Here is a 22,694-nt window from a genome sequence, read left to right as displayed (position 1 = left end):
CACCATAGCAGCTTCATTTATGATTTTAATTTAATCAAACTTATAAAAAACTTGTGTCACTATAAGATCTCGGTTCCTTTTTTGAACTGGCCAGATCCCGGTATGGGTTCTAGAGTTATGGCCCATGGAAGGGTCAAAATTAGTTATTTTGACATTGTCTGCACAATAGCAGCTTCATTTATGATTTGATTTTAACCAAACTTGCAAACAACTTGTATCACTACAAGATATTGGTTTCTTTCTTGACCTGGCCAGATTCCATCAAGGGTTCCAGAGTTATGGCCCCTTAAAGGTCCAAAATTTGCTATTTTGGCTTTTGCAGCCATATAGAGACTTCATTTATGGTTTGATTTCACACAAACTTCCAAAATATCTTCAACAACAATAAATCTTGGATTCCATGACGAATCTGTCAGATCCAAACATAGGTTCCAGAGTTATTTTATATCTGATTACCTCCCCTGATTGTAATCAAAATGGATTTATATCAGTAAGTATAGGACTTATTTGAAATTTCATTTTTGTCATTTGTTGGACTGAGACAATCAGGGTAGATAACTATGGACTGATTTTATGTCAAATTACTTCCCTTTAGTTCAAATTAAAATGGGTATATCTCCGTAACTAATGAAGATACTGATCTGAAATTTCATTTATGTCAACAGATGGACTTGGACAATCAGTGAAGATACATATTGACTGAATTTATGACAAATTACCTCCCTTTATTTTTCATCTAAATGAATACACCTTAGCAGCTTCTAATGAGATTGGTTTGAAATGTTATTTATGTTTTACATTGTAACAAATAGTCATATTAGATATCTCTTGTCTCAGTAAGTATTTATAGGACTCATTTGAAATTTCATTATTGTCATTAGTTGAACTGAGACAATCAGGGTAGATAACTATGGGCTGATTTTATGTCGAATTACCTCCCTTTGATTAAAATTAAAATGGGTATATCTCGGTAACCAATGAAGATACTGATTTGAAATGTCATTTATGCCATGAGATGGACTCGGACAATCAGGGTAGATAACTTTTGACTGAATTTATGACAATGTACCTCCCTTTATTTTATGTAAATGAATATACCTCAGCAGCATCTAATGAGATTGGTTTTAAATGTTATTTAAGTCTTTCAGGGTACGGAATAGTCATGCTAGTACAAAAATGCAGCATTTGAGCCTAGGACCCTCAAACTTGGTATGGTGATTGGCCCTGACTAGTACATGACCCATAGGTCAAAAGGGACTGTTCCAAGAAAATATCCTGATGATGTTTAATGTGTATGCCTATGTGATCTATGTCAAAACTTGATCTTATCATTAAGAGCAATGGTACTCAGGTGAACGACATAGGGCCATCATGGTCCTCTTGTTTTATATACGTACCGCTTACGCCTTTCTTTGGCTCGATTAAAGAATAGTCCAGCTATTCTACTCACCCTAGCATCAACATCACAACTTATATTCATATTTGAAACTTTTTTTTTTCAGTTTCTTGGATCAATAACCAACCTCACTGGGTCAGATCCCATAACTCTGACATGTATATTTGGCAGATTATGCCCCCTCACCCCCCTCTTTATGACTTCTGAATTCTGGTTAAGGCTTTGCCGGCAAGTTGCATCTGCAGAACAAATGCAGATATCAAATTGAAACTTCACATGTGCAGATACTGGATTGTAACTCTATAGATATTTTTAACACTTAAGGTAACATTTTCTTGCTTCTGGGTCAATATTTCGAATAGTCAAGCACTGGCTGTCTTACAGACAGCTCTTGTTTCTATAAGGACACTCCATCATCTCATTATTAATTTATCTTTTTCCATCCATTCATCAGTATTTGAAAAACATTTCAGGGATTGATATTATGTACAGTGCAAATGTATACTTTTCCTCTGACTATGTTGAATTGCATGGATAAACATGTATGTTGAAACATGTAATGTTACCAAGTAATGTATCCATACAATGAACATGTATGTATCAATGTCAATGTACTGAAATGAAATAAAGATTGGAAAAACAAGAAAAAGTTTTATACATGTAAATAAAGGCAAAATAGATTTTCATATGATATGGTAGAAAAACATAATTGTATTTGGATATCCTAAAACAGCCCAGTATATTCGAGGAATTTTATAATCTACGAAATTTTACTTCAAGTTCCGTTTTCAACTGTCACGTACTCTTGGGTTTTCGTCATCCATGATTACTTTTTAGATAACTTGTATATCATTTCATATCAGACCTTTTCATTTCATACTGGAAAAGACCCATTTTTATTGGCATATAAATCATATCTGTTGTATTCACAAAGCCTATATTTGACAGCATTATGATATTCTCTACGAAGATTAAAGAATATCTCATGTAAAGCTGGTATGTCTGCGTCTATCAATACAATCTAAAACATCAGTTATATATGACATGACCTAGCTTGATTACTCTTGCAAACCTAGACTGAGGATATATGTAAACATATTGATTAACATATAACTAAACGTTCTTATTCTTATTTGCTAAAATCATCTACAATTGAATATAATTATGATATAGTTGTCAAATGTGTCTATAATAAAACTAATGTGTTAATAGATATAAGGTATATTAGACCAAAATTTTATATTGAGAAACATAAACAATTACTACTTAAAGTTTATGTTAACATAAAATTAACATGTTTATGTGTGTTAACAGTACCATGCATTAGATTTGAAATTATAATACAAACTGTAAACAGGTGTAGCTAAATATAAATGTATACTACCGCTAAAGAACTGGAAGTTTTTAACAATAGTTTCTACATTGTACTTAATTATGAATGTAGCTCTACATATACAATTACTTTAGATATTTAGTAAAATCAAATACATTTGATGAGGATGTTCTACATTTGAAGATAAAATATTTTAGTGAAAAATGCCCATTGGATACCTTTAAACAAAACGTTATATCATGTATTTATGCAATGACTGGGACATTTAATTTATTTCTATATTTGAATCAGCATTTTGTCATCTTGTTTAAGTGACTTTGCCTTAATTGTATATCAGTTGCAACTTTCCGATCTTATGACACTGGAAGACGGTACAGTGAAAGAAAATAAGTGTTAGATATCTATAAAAATGTAGGAAGAACGTTGATTTCCTCCTCTACTTGTAATTTTTACAGTATCCATATTTGATGATTTTTTGGAGAACAACTCAAAATGCCTACAATGTGAGAACGGGTCGGTTTAGATAGCAAAGGATCAAAGGTGATTTTCTGGACAAAATTCTATTCACTGTTTGTCACCTAGTTAAATACCCTTGACTTTCAACTAGATCGTTTTTGTTTTGCAAAGCAAACGCAGCTGTGAGAAACCTGTGAATACAAATAAAAAAAAATGCAAAAACAAATCATTCGGAAGCCCTAGGTGAGAGTCAGGGTTTGGCTTTTGTTAAGTTTCCAGTCACTCGAAACTGGCGACCTATTCAAGTTTTCAGTAGTCGAGGAAGACAACAGGTATCTCCCTGGGCAAGATTTTAATCATAGACGGGCAACTGAATAGAACTGCCGATATCCCGGTAGCCAGCCGGATGGCTTTCAAAGATGAAATAATTGTACTTTCTTTTACTTTCTTGCTAGCCGGGACACCAAAACGACAAAGACAACAAAAACAATTATAAAGCTTTCTATGAGTCCATGCGTGTCAGTCTTTCAATTCCCTTATTGTTTGGTTATTTCAAGACATTGACCGGAAGTATTAATTACCCGTATACCTTTATATAGTAGATGCATATCGAAGTTTTCAACACGGAATGAGATGCATACACTGGGGAAAAGTCGTACTTCTTTTTTAAACACAAAAGATTATATAAATTCATAATTAAAGCTATAAGATAATGTTCTTTTACTCACACTGTACCGTTATCTTTAAACTCTTTATCTTTCCTTCTTCCACGTGTTTAAACCTTTAATACTCTATGTAATATCTAATTTAGTTATTTTTTAATAATGCTGCAGCTTCCGCCGCTATTTAAATCAGTATCAAATATCTCTTTCAATGGCGTTTGCTTATGCTATTTTATAACCACTGATTCTTAATCGTATGATTTAATTAATTGCTATAAGACGATGTGCTAATATCTCAAGTAAGATTTTTATTTAAACTTCTAGATTAATTAAAAAAATCATTTTTGATCTTGTTGAAATGTGAAATGTTCCTGTTCTTCATATAATGATGCATTAACCCATAAGCAATGCTGTAATTAATTGTGACTTGAAAAAGTATGTAATTGTAAGCAAGGCGGAGAGTACAAACGTAAGCTACTATAGCTTTCTGTCTAATTCACCAACTGTTACATTGTAAACGTTTTATGAATTTCTGAAATAAAAATACTTTGAGCTACGATATTTTTTGTCAGTTTGACTGTGATTATAAAAGCGTTTTTCCAATGGCGCTGAAATAATTGGCATCTAAAAAAACTTTTAAATGAGAAGAAACAATCCCTTCATAGCATACCAAATAAGCTAATGGAACTTTCCCATTAAAGTTAATCTGGCGTGATAAAGTCATGATAAATGTCTGACTGACCTTAAGCAGTGGTTGCTTATAGTTACTGTATCTGATTATTGTACGAAGTCAGAAATTGTTTCTATACGTAAATGATCTGAAACTGATCGTTCCCTTTCATAGGCAACTGGATTTGCCAAACAGTGTAATGCTGCCTCACTGGAATATCACGCCGTAGACAGGTGGCAATATAACCTGGCCAGTCACAGTATACTAACACCGGATCGACCATACTTAGTACTATCCTCTTGATGCTGAGAGCCAAGCGAGAAATCTGTAATACCATTCTTCAACGTCTTTGATAAGTGAGTGAGTGAGTTGGGTTTTACGGCGAATCGACACAAAATGGTCATATATCGCCGAGAAGAAGTTATATTGAAAACGCCAATTGTAAAGCATACCTTAAATCATTTATGTAAAAATGTAAAGCACATTATGTAAAAATGTAAAGCATATCTAAAATCATTTATGTAAAAATGTATATACGTATGTTTTAAAATATCAGTTGCAAACATAATAATATTGCAAAAGATGTTAATAAAAATATGAAATGTCAGATAAATTTTTGATAAATTCCTATCTGCTTTAAAAACGATAAAATATTTCCGACTGAAACTTTTTCAAATAACTCTTTCAAAGATTGAACGTCATAGTATGTACTGCGTTGTGGGACAAGGTCGACACAGTCGATTAAAATATATTAAATAGTTAGCGGTGTTTGATAAGCGAATTCTCGAGGCGACCGATATGCCACTAGGCTACAACTAGGCGGTACTTTTGTCACGTATATCACTTTTTGGAGCTCCAGGGTAAATAGTATTAAATAGGTAATCAAGTAGCACTTCCGGGCTAGTCAGATATTATCCTCAGTAGTGGCATTTTCATGTTTTATGTAAGTCAGTTCCTGTTTCTGTTTCAGTGTGGACCTATACTTGACATTTTGGTAGCATTTTCAAGATGTTTTGATACAAGTATTCCATAGTGTTGACCTGTCGGATAAAAAAAAAAACTCTCTTAGAAGATACATGACCCCTACTTTTAAATTGTAAAGCATTTCTAAAAAACAATAATGTAAAAATGTATAAACATATAAAATGTAAAGTAAATTGTAAAGCATGTCTAAAAACATTTATGCAAAAACGTATGTAAAGGGTTAAACTATTAGTGACAAACAACAATATTGCAAAATGTGTAAGGAAAAATATATGATTTCAGATTTTGTGATAAATGCCCATCTGCTTTAAAAAGATATTGCTGACTGAAATGTTTTCAAACAACTCTTTCAAAGACTGAACGTCATAGTATGTACTGCGCTGTGGAACGAAGTCCACACAGTTGATTAAATATGTTTAATAGTAAGCGGTGTCTGACATGGAACACATTCAGGTTGTTCTTCTTTGTTCAGAAGATAAGAATGAGTCAAACGGGTATGACCTATTCGACAACGAGAAAGAACAACATCCTCCCTGCGAACAGATCTGTTCCCTTGGTGCCATTCACCTAAAGTAGGTTTAACATCATGTAGTTTATTGAACGAAGCATTGTTCAATGACGATTGCCATTTAGATAAAATGTATTTCTTGACATTTGGCCTAAAATCAGTATATGGCAATTTCATATTACATTGTGATAATAAAAGGGATTTCTTTGCTGCAGTATCAGCATTCATGTTTCCATCAATACCAACATGACTAGGAATCCAACAGAATATGATAGACTTTTTGAAAGATAGTGCATGAACCCTGAGAAGAGTATTTTGAATGAAAGGATTTTCCATGTTTCGGTTGTGAATTGACTGGTAAACAGAAAGCGAGTCGGAAAAAATAATAAACTTTTCTTCACTATATTTTGATATAAAATTTAGGGCCAAATCAATAGCTTTTGCCTCGGTTGAAAATATTGTTGCGTTATTTGGTAAACGTAATTTTGACTGATGAAGGTGGCTGATGGCCGCACAGCCAACCCCCGAATCATCTTTCGAACCGTCAGTGTAAATTGGAAAATAATCCTTGTAAAGTGACTTGATCTCATTATATTTGGATTTAAATATTTCAGGGTTTGTTTCTGACTTTAAAGGCTATTTTCAAATCAAAAAGAACTGTAGGGGAAGCAAGGGTGCATGGTGGCGTATCCGGAATTGAATTTTCTTTGATATCTTCGAATTCAAAGTCAGTTTCATTCATAGAAGATTTTATGCGAAATCCAAACGGTTTGATTTGTTTTGGTTTATTCTCATATAAATCAAAGTAATTGAGCTTGAAATGATTTTATGAGCAGGGTTGGATTTGTTGGCATCCACCCTTAAAGCATATTGTAATGAAAGTTTTTCTCGGCGTGTGTAAAGAGAGGGTTGGTTTGGCTCAACATACAAGCTTTCAACAGGCGATGTTCTAAATGCATCGAGAGCAATACGAAGACCGTGATTATGGATGGTATCTAACATTTGTAAATAAGATTTTCTTGCTGAGCCATAAACAACACAACCGTAATCTAACTTAGATCTAATCAAAGCTCTATACATTCTTAATAAAACCTGGTGATCGGCTCCCCAATCAGTATTTGAAAATGCCTTTAAAAGATTCAATGATTTCAAACATTTGGCTTTCAAATATTTTATATGTGGTATAAAAGAAAAGACATCAAAGACAACACCAAGGAATTTTGCTTCGTCACCAACGGGAATTTTGGTACCATTTAGGAAAAGCTCAGGGTCACAGTGTTGTTTCCGTATTTGAAGAAAGTGGATACACTGAGTTTTAGACTTGGAAAATTTAAAACCATTTTTCATGGCCCAAATTTGTACTTTATTCAAACACTGCTGTAACTGGCGTTCAATTGTACGCATATTTTTCGAACGATAACAAATCAAAAAATCATCGACATATAATGAGCAATCTATCCCTGGTAACAAACATTTCACAATATTATTGATTTTAATGCTAAAAAGTGTAATAGATAAAATACAACCTTGCGGAACGCCCTGTTCCTGCTCAAAAGAGTCAGAAAGGGTAGAACCAACACGAACAAAAAAATTTTCCAGTCGAACAAGGTGATCAATTGTGCTACGCTGTTTGCGAAAATCACTTTGAAAGCTTGTTATAAGGCCTTGAGATTCTAAATACCAAACTAATCTATAATTAATCATACGTTCTAATTTTTTAAATAAGGAACTAGTTAGAGAGATCGGTCTATAATTACTGGGGTCGGTGTTATCTTTCCCAGATTTTGGTATGGGGATGACTATAGCTTCTCTCCAAGAATCTGGAAAAAATCCAGTTTTCCACGTGATGTTGTAAATTTCGAGGAAGGGCTCCAATGACTCTGGTGGTAAATGTTTTAAAAGTTGATAGTGGATTTGGTCAGGACCAGCAGCAGTTTCGTGGCATTTCTCAAGGGAGTCAAGTAATTCTGTAAGTGAAAAAGGTTTATTATAATCTTCATCATTACTTGAACTAAAATGTAAAAGGTTATTTTCTTCAGTTGATTTAACGTTTTGGAAAAGTTGATCATAATTGTTTGACGAAAGAGCTTTTTGAAAAATTACCACCAAGAGTGTTTGCAATATCTTCTTTTGTGGATGCTATCGGCTGATCCGATTTGGTTAAATGGCCAAAGTCCGAGGATTGTCTTTTACCACTAATTTTGCGAATCATATCCCAAACTGTTTTAACTGATGAGTTTCATATAGAACTTACAGTTTCATATAGAAATTATAGCAAATTTATTTACTACTGTACACAGTCTATACAAACCATTATTTTTTTGGTTATTTTGAATCCCCGAATATGCTTTTGTGTAATATAAGAAATCCAAACACAGAAGAGATGGATTGGTCAACGCTACCTGTTTCAATTCAATAGATGCAGGCATTATACTCGGTTTTACTGTGAATTATAATGTCTAAAATAGTTTCCTAAATATAAATCACAGCTTGGTTCTCAGTATAACTGTGCGTTATATGAGTTAAACGAAAAACAACAACTTTCTGTTTAATATCCGCTTGTTACTGTTCGCAGGCTTATAACAAGTTGACGTTCAATGTACACTAAAGTTTACATCTTCCTGATAGTGTTCGCTGACTTGAAATGAGATTTGCTTCGTATCAAAGGTAGAAAAATGAAAGTGTACATTCCGATACGAAAGCACCGAGACTTCTTAATGACTGTTTCGTGATACATATTAAAGATGTTAAGTTTTTAAATTAAAAAACAAAATTGTCTGTCGAATATTGGTTCCTATCCTTTTGCCTGAAAAGAAACGTTGACGTAATAAACGATAAAAAGTAAGGGTAGATTTCCCGGAAGCACAGAGCACCCCAAGCACAGCCGTAAAGCAATGAATCGCAAAGTAGGCCCACAACAAACAGATGCTGTCACGGAAAAGTATTGTAGACGGGTTGCTTCAAATATATATTAACAAGTACATTTTGATTATATGCAAAATACAGAAAGGGGGAAGGGAAGGGGTAAAAAGAAAAAAAACTGCTGACTGAAGGAAAGTATGTGATATTCACCAGAAGAAGACAATATTGTGTAATGCATTTTCAGGATATATATATATATACTACATTTTCAAGCGCTGTACAATTAGCTTGAAACAATTGCCTTCTCTGGACTCTGTTTCATCAACTAGCATGAAACAACTAGCCAAGCATTTCATTTTTATTAATGTACTGCTTTCAAGGTTGTTAATCAGACTTTGACCAAGTAATGGATTCGATCGAAAGTTGAACAAGTGATCATTTACGCTTATTTGTGTTCACTGAATGTTTAACATGTTCGATGTTCGCTGGAAGCATTTGTTTTAATTTGATTTCCCATTCCTGGTTGCCTAACAAAGATAAGAATTATTTTAGCATAATGTATAAATTCAATTAAAGAATGATATGAATATAAGAACTATTGTATCATATTTGTCAAAGATTAGCATTAACAAATATATATTCTGCCGGAATTCATTAGTATTATTTGTAAACTATATATTGCCTCCGGTTGCGCAACCAGGATAGATCTGAAATAAATGAATTAGGAAGCTACGCACTATTTTTAAATTTACCTTTTGGTTAAGATTATTGAAATATCTATTTAATGAAGATATAAAACTAGAAATTATATTGAAATCAAAAGAAATAATCCACTTTTTTGGATACTTTAATCTTAAAGTGGATCGAGTTGTAACAAAATAAAAAAAATAATAAAACACACATTTATGATAGGGATCTAACTCTATGTAATTGGTCTCTTTTGCTCATTAAATAAATCTTTAACAGAATACACTAAAAATGAAAATTGTCGTAAAATGTTGTTTAAACGTGAACAACATCTTTTTAAGGCATGTTAAATAGTTTTATTATACACCTATCAGCCGTTTAAACCTTTATTTGGTGATCGTATAGTGGATTTTCTTTAGTACATAAAGCATAATGTACATTGTTCTTTAAATATAATTTATTCATTCCAAAGTCCGAAACAGTCCTGAATTAATACACAAAATCTATCATTCTAGAGGCACAATTAAAAAAAATCTAAAATTCATAAATTAATTGATCCATATTTTATACTATTAAATAGACTTTCAAATATAAAAAAAGTTTAGTATCGTAAATGTCAAATTAGAGACATCCATAATCTGAAGCTAAGGAGCTCTGAAATCTGTCGCAGGGACCAGGGTTAAATAACAAAGCCGTGAAGTATGATGTGTCAGTGCTGACAATTTCTCTTGTAATTGTAGTGGTATTAGTATATAATATAATCTGATGTTAAGGTAATTTAATGGAAAAATATCCAGTAGCATCCTATATTTTATGATAAATATCAACACGCCGGATAGAACACGCCGCATAGATATAAATGTGGAATTGCTAATACTTTAAAATTTCTAAAGTTGCTGCCTCCTAAAACCATTTCAAGTTTAGAAATACATTAGAGAAATCAAAAGTCTTTCATATAACTAATCTCTGAAGTCATAACATTATATTTTCGGTTAAATCATAAAGTTTAACCTTTTATAGCCGTATGGCATATATATAGTTGTCTGAAGGAAAATATTTGATATAAACTGCAGATATTTATAAAGGCGCTCAAACTTACGCGATTTGGAATTTCAATTACGATAGTTTTGTCAACTTGTCCGTAAATTCTTGCAGATTAAAAAGAAATGCCGGACAATTAAGGAAAGAAACCACTAAGAGACATGGAAAGCACCACCTCACCGAGGGTGGGATGTGCCAGCTGACCGTACGGAGTAAAAGCGAGAGAATTCCTCTGAGAAATTTAGTGTTGGACTCTTTTTATGCTAAATGTGTAAATCCTTCCATTTAAATTCATATGATTAATAATAAATATTAAGCGGATTTCATGTAAACTTGACTGTGTTATGACCATATGGATTAAAACTATAAATCATTCATTATTATCAGTCAATATAATTAAAACATGTCGTCATCAATTGTGTCACTGTGATTCAAACCAGAACAATAGAGCGGATCCGTAAATTATTATAATCTTGCAAGGCCAGCTTCAACTTACACGTGTCTAGAAAACTTAAATATTACATTACACACACTTAGAAACACGCCGTAAAATTAAGTCAAGGAACCGCTATCGAATATTGAAACGATATCACGTAAGCAGCACTTCACCCTGAATACGATTTGCCGCCTGGCTTTGAAGAGTCGTATGAAAGTGATCAATTATTTCCAAGAGATTCATGTTTTACCCGGAGTAAAATAAAATCTGAAAAGTAGATCCCTCAGAAGCACCGAGAACAAGGCAAACAGTGAAAATTGCAGACTCGGTTTGATTGAGTCTGTTCATGAGCAGTAATGGAAAATGCAACACTGCCCACGCCCCCTAGCAACGGCTTAAGCAGTATTCAATCTTCAAATCTAAAGGAGTTGAAATCAACGATCCCGAAGGACCAGACAATATAACAACAGTGAGATGAAGTCGGGGAGAATTTTTACGGCCGGCACACAGCACGTAGCACCCGCTGTTGTGAGGTTAATAAAATCTGAAACGTAGATCCCTCGGAAGCACCGAGAACAAGGCAAACAGTGAAAATTGCAGACTCGGTTTGATTGAATCTGTTCATGAGCAGTAATGGAAAACATGCACTGCCAAATCTCAAAGCTTACTTACCGAGCTGCGGTGGCCTAATGCATAAGGCATCTGCCCCGCAATCGGGAGGTTGAAGGTTCGAGCCCTGTCAGAGGCGGGTCTTGTTACTGAAAAGATGCCTGTTAGTGAGCCGCTAGCCAGTAAATAATGGTTACAGATTGCCTACCTGCCTGGTGCCTGGCATTATAAAATAGGAATCGGGAAGTAATGCTGTTCAATGTATTAGGTGTATCATAAGCCAAACGTTTTGTCTCATTCAGTAGGGGCGACACTATAATAATAAAACATTTTACTTTACTTTTACTTTCGAATACGTGCGCCTTTGCAATACTTCTGTGTCTACCACTAATTTTCATCCATGTACTTGTTGAAACATCGTATCGTATTTCTGTTATTAGATCTCCTCTTCTGATCCAATTTACGGCGTTTCTCTAGCCAGGCATGATAACAAAGAAATGGCTCGTTTTTTTTTCGAACATTTGTTTGATTTTATTTTGCACATAATCCTGTTATGCTTGAAATCCCAAACTTACTGCATAAATATTCTGAGGCGCTTCGCACTTTCTTCAGTTATTGTTTGCAGTTGTATATATAAGGGACCTCCGTGTTCGAGTGGTTAAGGTCGGTGACTTTGAATTACCATCAAAGCTGGAAAGTCATCATATGACCTATGATTATGTCGGTGCGACGTTAAAAAAGGAGCAGTTATAATTCAATCAAACGCTCATGTTAAGCAATCACGTGTGAAAATGTCGTATGAATTCATCAAACACTGCGTGACAAATACGTACGAATATGTCACAAGTAGGTATTGTGAAATTTTCGAGCCCCATTTTTTAACCACCTCTTAGTACTAACGAAATTTTCACACATATGTCATACATTATGTGAGGAATTCGTACAAATATTTAGCAAAATAACTCCAGCAGAATAGCAGAACGAAAAATTTCAAGGGCATATTTTGGGGGAGAGGGTTCAAGGTCAAAAGTGACATCTTGGAAAATATTCTTGTTTTTTTTTTGTGGGGGTATTTGGGGAGGGGGCGGGGGGCGGTGGATGGTGGAGAGGGTGGGGGGTCAAAGTTAGCAGAATAGCAGAACAACTCCAACAGAATAGAAGAACGACAAATTTCAAGGGCATATTTGAGGGGTGGGGGTCAAGGTAAAAAGGGAACATCTTCGCAATTTGGCCTGTTATTCTTGCTCTTCTGGGAGTTATTCTGCCAAGTACTGAAAGCACTGAAGTTGGCCGATACTGAAAGCTGGCTAGATGTTCAAGAGAACAAGTTATATTACCACAAAGCAATGCAAACTTAAGCGTTTGACTAATTGACCAGCAACGCTTTTATATTTTATTAAAAAAAAAAACAATGAAAAAACAAGAAATTTAAAAATAAGATCATGAAAGATAGAATGCGGGTGCCGAAGTTTGAACGCAAGACGATTTGATCTTCAGCCCAGTGTGCTAACGACTGTGCCAATGCGGAAATTCAAATTTCTATGTCAAATTACGTACATATATTTATAAACCTACGATGTCTCGCCACAATGGTGTGTTTTTCACGACAGCTTTTTCAACTACCCGAGATAGGAGAAAATTAACTAAATGAACTCTTAAGTATCATGAAAAATTGAACTGATATATTTTGACAAGTAGGCATATGACTATGTTTTGGACCGATTCACTTCAGTCAGTTTCGTTTCACTTTAGTCTTGTTCCCGTCGTACTTTGTATATATAAATGCGCCCGCTGATATTCCTGCGCGAAAGCAGTTCTTGTATATAAGAGGTGACCGATTTCTGAAATCCGTAAAGGGTGGAGCGGTGGTCTAGTGGTATCGCGCTTGACTGCCAATATAGAGGTCTGGATGTTTCGGCATGTCTTCGCGATGTTCTGGAACCCTTCCGTGTCCTTCTAGAAACCCTTCTGGTACTTCGGGGCCAAGTTAGTATCGAAAAAACTTCGGAATCCAAATTTTAAAAGTTTTAAATACTCCCCGAATACATGCCGAAAGAGCCGAATGGCAAGTCTCGGCCCATTTTATTGATTTATGATCCCGAAAGGTTTCCGAAAGTAGCAAAATTTTATCGACAACCCTTCTGCAAAGCATCGGGCTGTAAGTGGACGGTTTTATCCAAGTCATTCTACAATCCCACTATGCATGGCAAAGTAATGCCCCAGACACCAATAACACCATCATTATTCTTATATAGTGAAAATCAACAAAGTTCAAAGTGCACTGTGACCTTTATGCTATGGACCTTGGTCTTGCACGCTACACATCATCATGATGTGGTCAAAACTTTTGCAAAGTTATTTGCAAACCGATCCGTGAATCATAAAGTAATTGACCGGACATGAAATGCGACATACAGAAGGATTATCAAGATATTGAGTGCTAAAGAATATGACATTTTACCCCCTGTGACCTTTGATCGAATGACCCAAAATTCTGCACGGGTCATCTACTCAATATATTCTGTCATCCTGTGAAAAATGAGGCTCTATCAAGCATAGCAAAAACAATATGTCCTCAAATATGTCTAAGTTGCATAATTATACTGTTGTTTGGAATGTGTGAAATTTTTGAATGAACAATATTTTTACGTATGTTTTCTTACTTTTTTGACTTTTGAAGTAAACGTTTCTGCTTTGAGGGGGGTATAGGTACAGAACTAATTTTTCACAAATGTGTGACATATTCGTGACATATTCGTACGTATTTGTCCCACACTGTGTGAGGAATTCGAACGAATTTTTCACACATGTGACGAATTCGTATGTGTGAACTATTCAACATAGCTTTGTTGAGGATATAACTGAATAAAGTATTGGTGGCATCGTCAGAAAATGACATGCATAACCAAGCTTTGTACTAGTGACAAAAAACTCACATTTATAGGTTATTAACTTTGTATCGGAAAATATTCACGAGTTCTTCAGCGGAAATATTGCGCGACTTTAGGAGCGCAGTATTCTTCCGCTGAAGAACGAATGCATATTTCCCGATGCAAAGATAATAACCTTTTTATTACATACTCATCTACACGTATAAATATAATGTATATATCATATATTTGTTCAATAGCCTGAATAGGATTGACAATACTGAACTAAATAGGAAAAAAAATGTGCAACAGCACTGAATTACGTCATGCAAACGATATGAAATTCAGGCATCAGTGTATGGAAAAATATTGACGTTTCCGGTACCAGTGTAACTTAACAGGGAATAGAAACGAGTATGTAATAAAGACTTGTATTGCGCTCTCAGAGTGTATTTTTAATTCTTTGCCCGTGATGTACTGCCTGATAAGATGTAAAAACATGCACACAATGATAGAAATAACGTTATTCTATATCCAGAGGGAAATCTTATGACAGTTTACATGAAAGTGTGGCAGGGTTTCAGAAAAAAAAAATTATTACTGTTTCCCTGATGTCTCTTAAAGGCTGGAAATACAGTTGCCTCTGTATGTTGAACATAAATATGATGTAACAATTAATTTCCTATTACATCATTGTGATAAATAAAAAGAAAATGCTTAGATGAATATAAAAATACATGTAGGATTTGAATACGCATACAAAACAAATAAACTCTAGTAACTGGTGATATAATAATTTGTAACCCTTACCCCTTTGTTTTTAGGAATTTATTTGCGTGTCACTTAACAGTCCGTCACCAAATCAATCTGACACCAAAATTCTAGTTTTAAATAACACTTATTATTATCTGATTAGTTTACCTCGCCGAATAATACACATTGTGGTGAACTGTTTATGAGATATTCATAATTATCCAAAGCTATGATTTAATGTTTAAATCTCTTCTAACGAAACTGAAATAGATCAACGATGAAACTAACAAGAACACAGATTAAACTAACATTTTTGATATCATTTTTTTGTAAACATCATCTTCTTTTAAATACAGTTCGGATACTAGAATATCAGAAGATCTTTTTTTTTTAAAACAAGGCATAAAATAGTTTTCATTAAATGATGTGTAACACTCTAGAGAACTTTGGTAAATGTTATGTTTTCTGTTAATTTCTTATAAAAAGCAATAGTCATAGGCATTTTAAGTTTTCATTTTAAAGGTTGTGAATCGAATATAATACTACTCAATACAGTACAGAATGCTTACAGCTGGTTGTAATAATGGCAGAGGTAAATTGATACAAATCAAACCAGTGAGTGAGTGAATGAGTTGGGTTTTACGGCGAATCGACACAAAAAGGTCATATATCGCCGAGAAGAAGTTATATTGAAAGCGTTAATTGTAAAATATATCTAAAACATAATGTAAAAATGTATATACGTATATAGTGTTATACATAATATCAATTGCAAACATTATAATATTGCAAAAGATGTGATTATTTGTGACCACTCCCTGATACCTACTTTGACGTTTTACATTGATTTCATAAATATAAACATTCTGGCCCGGTTTCATGTAGATCAGTTAGAAAACAAGTGTTTTTCTACGATCTGACGTAGTGTCTTTTATCCCCTGACAAACACATTCTAACATATTTATCGGATAGAAAATATGGACCTATGAGAGTTAGCAAGGGTATTCTAAGATTTTACTAAATGTCCTAGTTTCTGATCCGAGTTTCTCACCTTGCCTAGACTGAATAAAGACATACATTCAGACAAACTTATATATTTGCCAGGTAAACAATATTGCATATAGAGTGGTAACCATATTTTTCTATGATTCATGTGACCCATACCTATGTATGTAAAGTCAGCTAGACTAAGTGTAAACTAAACCAAACCAAAAGAGTGAAATATAGCTGGTATCTTCACAGTGAAATATATCAAATGTATTTTTCACTGGTAAGAACTTATAAAATGGGTAAATATAGTCAAAGCATGAATTAAATGTTTTACATGTAAGATCAAAATATCTTTCACTCATGAACGCCATATCTTACAATTACACTCGTGACTATGCCACTCGTGACAATATCACATCAGATATTCTCTCTTGAAAGATATTTCTGGTCCTTCGGGATCATTGAGTTCAACTCATTTAAATTTGAAGATTGAATACTGCTTAAGCCGGTGCTAGGGGGCGTGGGCAGTGTTGCATTTTCCATTACTGCTCATGAACAGACTCAATCAAACCGAGTCTGCAATTTTCACTGTTTGCCCTGTTCTCGGTGCTTCCGAGAGATCTCATTTTCAGATTTTATTTACACTGAAACAAACAAATATCCTCTATATACATTGTATACATAACACGATGCAAAGTTCAATCAGACAGTTTTTTTTTTCGGTTGCAAAGTTCTACATTAGATGTAATATTCGTTAAAGAATTTATTCCTTCAGCATAGTGCTATACACTAACAGGAGCAGGCTTTGTTTTCAACCAGGAAATGATAAGTTATGACGCCAAATTGTCGCATGACGTCCGGTTCATTTCTACTCGGATAAATGAAGTCCAGCATAGTTTTTATCAAAAATAAATCAATGATCATGTAAGACGACTGAAACAATCAAGGCCTTCTTGTGCTTTATTATTTAATTTGTTATCTGTTGTTAACTGTTATCTTTGCATAGATATATATTCACTCGGCCTAACGCCCTCGTGGTTCAATTGCTGCACGTCTGAACTCTGCACAGAGAAACCACGAGAAGGCCTTGAATATTTGATAAATAAAACGAGTTGGTAATTGGTCACTGATTATGTAACGTCATGGATAGGTGTATCATTAATCGAATTTGTACAGACAACGTTGATTGCACATTTATTTTATCGATTCAATAAATTGTTACAAATTCTCCTATTTTATAAATTCAGATGATTAATGAAATTTCTGATTTGTTTGATAAGATTTACGCCCCTTTGACAATGAAAATCATTCGATGAAATCGTGCTGTTGTTCACCCGTCTCATTAAATAAAATTGAATTAAAATGGATACAGAGTAATCAATTACACTGACATCGCAAGAAAAATAAAGCCAATATCAGGACTGGCATAATGAAATTTATATTTTCATGAAAATAATCTAATACTGATGTTGGGTGAGTGGGTATTTAGAGTGTGGGGAAGTGTTGGTTGTGTATTACCGTGTACAATAAAGTAAAGGCTTAAAGAAATCAATTTGCATGTTCGAGAAACAAGGCCTTGAAATCTACAAATAATATATATTAACTAAGGAACAGAATCACTAGACATGACTGAGTGTTGTTGGTCACTTTTGACAGATGGTATGCACTTTTGACAAGTATACCACTCTTTGAACCTCGACTCTTTGTTCCCGAGCTCAAAACTATTGTCGCAAATGACAAACTTGTATTAAAAAGAGCGTTTATATTGATGTGTTTCCTAATGCTAGAAACGTTGTTCATTTTCTATCTCCAATACAGAAGATAGGTCTCTACAACCAATGACACCCCCTCTCCCTACCTTTTAGGAATTGAGAATGAAGTGTCAATGCGCTTACAAGAATAGTTGAAGAAAATGCAATGTCATTCACACAAGCAGGTGGCGTACGTGATGCTTTTCTCTTTAAAGGTATCGTATTACAAAGTAGACTGATTCAGCAGAAATCATGGCACTACTATGGTTACTTTAATAAGAACTGTAGTTAATCGTTGGGATATAAATTAAGGAAAATGATTCTCCGATGAATATCATGTTTTCAAAATATTAGATTTACAAAATCTTAAGGAATAATTATTTTATTAATCCCCCGTGGCGGGGGCGGGGGTTATAGGAATGGTCTCCGTCCGTCCGTCCTTCCGTAACATTTTTTGTCCGCTCTTATCTCCTCAACCACTTGATGGATTTTCATGAAACTTGGATTAAATGATTAACTCAATAAGCCGATGTGCAGAACTCATAAAATCTGGAAAGTAGGTAAAATCTGGAAAGTAGATCCCTCGGAAGCACCGAGAACAAAGCAAACAGCGGAAATTGCAGACTCGGTTTTATTGAGTCTGTTCATGAGCAGTAATGGAATATGCAACACTGCTCACGCCCCCTAGCACCGGCTTAAGCAGTATTCAATCGTCAAATCTAAATGAGTTGAAATCAATGATCCCGAAGGACCAGAAAATATAACAACACTGAGATGAAGTCGGGGCGACTTTTTACGGCCGCCACACAGCACTTAACACCCGCTGTTGTGAAGTAAATAAAATCTGGAAAGTAGATCCCTCGGAAGCAACGAGAACAAAGCAAACAGCGAAAATTGCAGACTCGGTTTTATTGAGTCTGTTCATGAGCAGTAATGGAATATGCAACACTGCTCACGCCCCATAGCACCGGCTTAAGCAGTATTCAATCTTCAAATCTAAATGATAAGTCAGTCATGTTGGCTTACGGTCAATGTTGAGCATTCCAATTTGTGTCCGCTCTGTATCTCCTAAGCCCCTTGAAGGATTTCCATTAAAATAGAAAAAAGTGGAAACTTCACAGGTCGCTCAACACGACAAAAACGAAAATGTTGCAGGCTCGGTTTGATTGAGCCTGTTCATGGACGGTAGTGGAAATGCATGCTACCGTCTACGCCCTCTAGCCCCGGGTTGAGCAGAACTCAACATTTACACATGCTAAAAGTACAAAAAGCAATTTAGAGACATCCACAGATGTATTCAAACGGCGATGAACATGGAACCTTCAATGATACACGTGTTGAGGCGTGTAATTCCATGAAGAGCGGCGTTTGGTCCCCAGATAAAATAATAGGTTTGCCCTAAACGAGAAAACAATGGGCAGAACTAAACAAACTGGAATTTAGAAAGGGGATCTCAGGTTATGGAGCCTGCATATCACAGGAACTGTCAAAAGACAAAATTAAAAAGCAGGCACCATATCCAAGGGGTGATTATACAATTCCCAAGGCTATGAAAGCGGGGCTATTGGAACCAACTTGAGTCAAATGATCACCTCATCAAGACAATATAAAAGCTTATGAGAAAGCCATGTCGGCTCAAGGTCAAGGTCACAGCTCAAGGTCTTAAGCCTTCAGTTTTGTGTCCGCTCTGTATCACTTGAATACCTTGAAGGATTCCCATGAAATGAGTGTCAAATGATCACCTCTTCAAGACTATGTGCAGACCTGACAAGTCAGCCATGTCGACTCAAGGTCAAGGTCACAACTCAAGGTCAAATTGTTACGCTCTGTATCTCCTGAACTCCTTGAAGGATTTTCATGAAACTTTAGTCAAATGATCACCTCATCCAGACAATGTGCAGAACTCATGAGTCAGCCTTGTTAGTTCAAGGTCAATGTCACAACACGAGGTCAAAGGGTTGAGCCTTCCATTTCGTGTCCGCTCTGTATCTCCTAAACCCCTTGAAGGATTTATGAATTCATTGATATCGTCATACATGGACTTAAAATATACTTAACAATGGCAATGCTTCCACCCAATACCAGCAACCCATTCACTATCCACTACAGCGGCGGGGGATATAGCTGTCTTTCAGACCGCCTTGTTAAAATAGAAGCTTCTTTGAAGCATAGAACACAACAAATCAAAACTCAACGTAGCACTGGAAATACAGGAGAAAAACAGCATTCTAAGAACGCAGTAGAATTTTATTCTTGAACAATACTGAACCCGGACAGTCAGAACAATATACCAGCACCGAATACAATATCGGGAAGACCTCTTACAGCCGCAACGGGAAAATTAAAGATTCTTTTTAGTTTTAACAAAGTAGTTTTTAAACATATTTGTATGATCACAAAAGCGTGTTTGTTTCATACTGCCCAGTCTATACAGCACAGGTACTTGCAATCAATGATGTGGGGTTTACCCTCAAGCACCAATAAGAAAAAGTTCCAACAAACAGTAACCACGTAGCAGGTATTGTTAATATGTACATGATAAACATATACACAGAAGTGTGCAGATAAGGGAAAACTTGTACACGAAGAGGACGAAACGAACAAATATCGGGACACTGCATTAGAAAGGCCAGTAGTAAAAGCACCAATGTACGCTTAAACCTGTTAATTGTGCGTAGTTTACCATGTACCTAGTCACAAGTAGAACTATTTCAGGCAGCAAACAATCTTGCTTATAGAAAGCCTGTAGTTCATCCCGGAGTACCTGGGGTCTGTATGGGGACTCCCTTCTTTGAATGTCGCATTCCCGTTGTACTTTTGTGTCAACCACAGTAATTGCTTAAAGTCGCCGTATGACTAGCATTGTGTTTATGCGACACAGAATCCAACAAATACAATTTAAAAGGAAAAACAGCGTTATTCAACTTCAGTGTCAGTCCAATAAAATTCGCTTTACATAAATTGCAGTTTTATTGGACCAATGTCAGTTTTCGTTAACAAATTTTGCTAACTTGCAATCTGTGTGGAAATCTAATGCATCCTCTGATTTGCCTAATGTGATTTACTTTAAAATGACAATATAAAAGCAATGCACGGATTAAATCTTTGTTCGTCGGTCGCACTTTAGGAACACACTTGCACTTCTGTAATTACCAATTTTATCAGAGTGACAGTTATAGGACTACAGTGTCATTGTCTGCCTGGACGCGAGTAGAAATTTACCGTCGTTTCAATGTAGGACAAATCTTATGGTAATTGTATGTTTGGTAGGCGAGATATAGGAAGCTATTTAGGAGAAAAAAGTTATGATACCAACTGGCGTAGGCCAAATATTTGACAGGCGTAAGTCTGCGATATCTGATTGTCAGGTCTTTAATCGCGTTTCTCTTGTTTTCGGTAAAAGCACTGTTTTACTAGAACCTTTTCTGTTTCATGTAGGTACTTTGCCTTCCGTTTCAATACGTTTGTAACGTGATGATTTACAGTTCTGTAACGTTTGAAGAAGACTGGCGTTTTGCTGCACCAATAACTGGTCCCCACTGGTTTCCTCCACTGGACATTCCTAGATGGTGCCCCAGTTCTCCATTATGTACATACCACACCCTGGTACACACAGTAGTTTGGGCTACATTCTTGAAAGATGACCTTTCTTACTAAAACAGATGCACTTCATTTGCATCACGGACGTAAAACCCTTTACTTAATGTATGTAACGTAACATATTCTCGATAGGTAACGACAACGATAAATATACAATCGAAACTCGGTATTTCAAACTTGCTTACCTCGAATGTCCTCTTAAGTCGAAGAAATGTTCAAGTCCCGTCAAATTTCCTTCTTTATATATGTAATAAACTTCGGTTAAGTCAAAATTTGACTTACCGAGACTCCGGATGTGTCGAAAGGGATTTTCAGTCCCGTCAATAAAATTCAAGTGCATTGTAAACTCGGTAAGTCGAAGTGAGGAAAATATGCGATAAAATTTCAGACATGTCATTGTCAATGCGGTTGGTTTTTAACACATGTCCATGTTTATTCATTTGCCTTACCAGTAAGCCGTAATGCCGACGTATCAAAGGTGCGGCGATTATCAAAGCCAGATGATGTCATACTTGTTTGCACGTGCAATAATGATAATTGTCTGCTGTAAACATTAGATTTCTTTAATTAGCGATACCTGATTGTCAGGTCTTTAATCGCGTTTCTCTTGTTTTCGGTAAAAGCACTGTTTTACTAGAACCTTTTCTGTTTCATGTAGGTACTTTGCCTTCCGTTTCAATACGTTTGTAACGTGATGATTTACGAATAAAAACAAATGTACTTCACTTTAAGTGCAATGGCGTCAAATGCATTTTTTTTAAAGAAGACACCGAAATTGCCCTGGATATGTTTAAATCTTATCAAAATGATTGATCCACAAGATTGTAATAAATACAAAATAATGTTGTTCAACAAGAGCATTCTTTTTTATTTAATCCAAATATTCTCTATGAAAAGGAGATGTTTAATGTGTTTACACAAATTACTTACTCAGCATTTAAAGTAAGGCTCAGATCTTAGATCCATACAGATATCCCATTTTTTTTTACATGTATTTAACGAGCGTTGCGAGCCTCTTCTCATTTAACTAAAGTAACCAACATTATATTAGATGACCTCGCACCAGGCCAAAATGACAACTTCGGT

The sequence above is a fragment of the Mercenaria mercenaria genome, chromosome 9 (genome assembly GCF_021730395.1).
Source record: "Mercenaria mercenaria strain notata chromosome 9, MADL_Memer_1, whole genome shotgun sequence".
Lineage (NCBI taxonomy): Eukaryota > Metazoa > Mollusca > Bivalvia > Venerida > Veneridae > Mercenaria > Mercenaria mercenaria.
The sequence above is the reverse complement of the archived record's forward strand: the minus strand, read 5'-3'. Positions refer to the sequence as shown.